The 4,007-nt window shown below is 35.4% G+C and overlaps 1 pseudogene; it reads right to left on the reverse strand.

Moving 5' to 3' along the window:
- Window positions 1-277: 277 nt before the first annotated feature.
- LOC127114538 (ribonuclease 3-like protein 2) lies at window positions 278-3,197 on the reverse strand (annotated as a pseudogene).
- Between the last annotated feature and the right edge of the window lie 810 nt (window positions 3,198-4,007).

Here is a 4,007-nt window from a genome sequence, read left to right on the forward strand (position 1 = left end):
TGTTTTCAACCAGATTTTGACAGACAATTATCACATTTTATATATGCCATTTTGGCCTTTTTTCTACCAATTTTTGGCTAACAAATATATATATACCAATTCAAACCAATTTTGCCTTAAATGTATCAAAATATATACAAATTTATAATTTTATAAATAAAATCAATTTTATAAAATTGAATAATTCAAAATCAAATTTACTATACATAGACTACAATTACAACTACACTCAGGTATCTATTTCTCACAAATCAAAAACTAACATAGACTCTACAACCAGTACTTTGGGAGGCCACAATTGTCACACATACTTGTGTTGTTGTAAGGCCCGAATCATCAAAGAAGCTGCAGAGTTCTCTGCATCCTTCACCCGAGATTTCTCATCTCCAGACATTTGGAGTGTGGCAGATGGAGTAGCTATTTGTACAGCAGTGACAAATTTCTTATCTTGAGGAGTACCTTCATCTTTCACAATGCTGTAAAACATCATAGAGAAGCAAGAAATCAGTTTACAAGCTCGACACAAGCAAATCAACTTAAATAACAAGGAAGATTAATTAGATAGTAGAAAATTTCAACTCCCCAAAACAATTATTGTTGAGTTTCTCTTTGTAGATGTATAAAACTAATAGCCCAAAAGAGGGCAGGGCATAACTAAATCTCTCAGTCATGGATAAGGATGTAGAGAACCAAACACCCAGCCACCAGGATCAATTAGGATTACACCTAATAAAGGCGTTATGTAGGCCAGGCCAGGAGCATCAGAGTACAAATTGTTTAGGAGAACCTCCTGTATATAACATTTAAGGTAAAGAATAATTGAATCTTGTTTATATAGCTTACAACTACTTTGATTCAGATTAAAAAGGAGTACAGACTTTTCTTATGAATGAGTTCAAAATATTAGGTTGATTGGTACTCAAGTTATATATCGGGCATGACTAAAGTAATTTCTCTCAGTGTTAGGCAATATACTCAGAGTAAAGAACAATGTAGCATTGAATCTATTACAGTTAAGAACTGAAGAAGGAAAAAAATAGCATCAGTTATACATTATTGTTGCATATATCAAGTTTCTTATTTACTTTTGAATACTTAGAAATCAACCAAATTTATGAAGAATTCACTATTGATCCTATGATTTGAAGTTTGTCTCTTTTGGTTAGATGAAATAATATCTGATTTTTCTTATAATTAAGGCAGATTTTATAAATGGATGTGAACCATTCACCGGAAGGGATCAATAATATTTCAATTTGAGTTGTATGCCACAGGCAGGTTTCTACTGTGTCCTAGACCTTGTGACTAGGTATATGAAGGCAATCTTCAAATGCAAGCAATAACTTAACTGTCCCAGCTAACAAAAACACTATTTTTAAAAAAATAATACACTCTTCATCCTCGTCATTTTTTGGTTTCTCAAACCTGCCATATAACTTCAAGTTATTCTAGCAAGGAAACCAGAAGACAGGTAGACACACTTTTATACACAGAAAATGAAATCAAGACTATAAATGAATTATAGTGCCAGGCTAGCCGTGTTTACCTGTATACTGGTTTAGGCCACTTTTTTATCCCACAAATTGCATATAACTTCTGCTTTGCAGCTTCAACTTCAAAGGTACCATCAATGCCGACATAACAGTCACGTATCATGGTAGTGGCAGGCAGTAAGCGTTCTAGTTTATGCAAGGCAGCCTTGGCAGCTTCAAGCCTTGCAATATCCTTTTGGTCTGAGGAAGCGGATGCAACCAACTCTCCGTCAACATAGACATTGGCCGTGCTTTTGGCACCATTTCTCTGTTGTTCTATGTCAACTTTTTTACCATTCTTTTGGCAGATCTCGTAAAGCATTGTCACCGGTTGCGGTTTTTGTTCCAGATCTTGCAAAGTAACTATCGGCTCCAAAACACCTCTTATTATCTGCCAACAAAAATTACAAGCATTTATCAGGCAGTGACAAAGTTGTTGGGTCAAAACAACTACACGATTTCATATTGAGTGCACAATATAAGCAAGAATAGGTTCAAGTTTAAACAACAGGAATAATGCATAAACTCATCATGTACCAAACATAAAATCATCTAACATATTTACAAAATGTGCCTAAAAAACATGGTCATTAACTCAAATGCACAAAACATATTTACCAAACAGTGCCTAAAAAACATCAGTTGCATACTTGCAATGGTCATGATAATATGTCATCGTTGACTCAACCAAAGACAGAATATGTTCATGCACACATTCAACTCCCACATCATGAACTCCAAAGCCACAGCTTTGGGGAGCAACAATACACCCCAATCCAACCAACCAAAACCAATGTACAAGCTATAACAAACATCTGTAAATCTAATCATCATAATCAATTAATTAGGTCTAAATGTATCTTAGTTTTAGGAATTCCTAGTCATTCCCTTTTCTAATAGAGTAAATCTGGTCCAAAAATTAATGTTACTATCCAGGTAAACTTGGATTGCAAGTTTGAACAATGCCATTGAAATTTCACAAACTGAGATAACAAAAGCTTTCTTGCCAAAATTTCACATAATTTTAAAAATGCTAATAAATCTTTCATATCATCATGCTCATTTTAATTGCTATGATCCTTTCTACTATCATCAACAGTTCAACACAGTGAAAAAAACAACAATTGAAATGCTAACAAAAAAAAAAATCTAGAAAGTTCAGAAATAGCCCTACCACCCATAATTTTTTAAGATCAAAACCAACATCAACATAAACAGCAGCAGCAATAGACTCGACAATATCAGCAAGAATCTTCGGAGCTTTCACCGATCCACCATACTTAACAACAACACAGTCATCCTCACAATCAACCGCTTCAACAAACTCGTTAATCGCATCAACAATTGAAAATGTATTGTGACGTACATAACGGTGCAGACCGTTACGCACGGCAGCGCGAGCGAGTTTCTCGGTGCTAACATTAGCGGCACGGAGGAGGGAGACTGTACCAGGATCAACGGAGGAGTAAGCGAGGAAGAGGTGATTGCTGATCGCGAGACCTAATACGGCGTCGCCGACGAACTCGAGACGCTCGTATGAAACGGCTTCAGGGTAAGAAGTATGGGTTAGGGCTTGTTCTAGAAGCTTCTTGTTTGAAAAGTGTAACCGATTATTTTCTCCACTGCTGAAACTGAAGCTTCCATCTTCATCTTCTCTTTACGTGTTGTGTGTGAGATTCGGAGATTGAAATAAGCAGAAAACAAAAGTTGTGGCTTTGGAGTTCATGATGTGGGATGATTATGATAATTTTTTTTAATTGAAAGACTTTAAACAGCGCTTTCTCAAAAGCGCTGACTAAGGTCTATATTTAAAAGCGCTTTCTAAAAGCGCTGTCTAAGGGGGGGTCTTAGACAGCGCTTTCTAAAAGCGCTGTCTAAGACCCCCCCTTAGACAGCGCTTTCATTATTTTTTTAGAACATTTTCCGTGTTTTATTTTTATTTTAACCTTAGACAGCGCTTTCTTTTAAAAGCATTGTCTAAGATGCGCTGTTAAAAAACCTTTTTGGCGTAGTGAGATAGGAGAATTATAACTCAACTATGGAAATGACTCATGTCTAATGCCTTGAGGAAACGTTTAAAAAGGAAAAGTGCACAAAGGGCACAAAAATGGTTTGAATGAGTTAAGCATTTTTTAGTCTTTTGAATGGTCTAAGTATGCTTAAGATGGATTTTCATTTATCGGGAAAAAGATTTTGAAAATCACTTGACAAAAGTCAAGATTTATTGAGAAAGTGGTTCAAGTTAAAAACAAGAAGGTTTTGAAAAAGAGAGAAGATTTTTAAAATTAAAGAAGGATAAGGAGAATAAGAGACTATCCTGAAGAAGTAAAGTAAAAGCTAAAGAAGAAATATCTAACCAAGAGATAACAAACTTTATGACATAAGTTAAGCAAGAACGTCCCTCCTTTGGATTAAGCCTCAATCAAGCAAAATCAGCAAATAGTAATCCATGTGTCAGATGAAACCAAAGTAACC

This window comes from Lathyrus oleraceus, unplaced genomic scaffold, assembly GCF_024323335.1.
Source record: "Lathyrus oleraceus cultivar Zhongwan6 unplaced genomic scaffold, CAAS_Psat_ZW6_1.0 chrUn0555, whole genome shotgun sequence".
In the NCBI taxonomy this organism is placed as follows: Eukaryota; Viridiplantae; Streptophyta; class Magnoliopsida; order Fabales; family Fabaceae; genus Lathyrus; species Lathyrus oleraceus.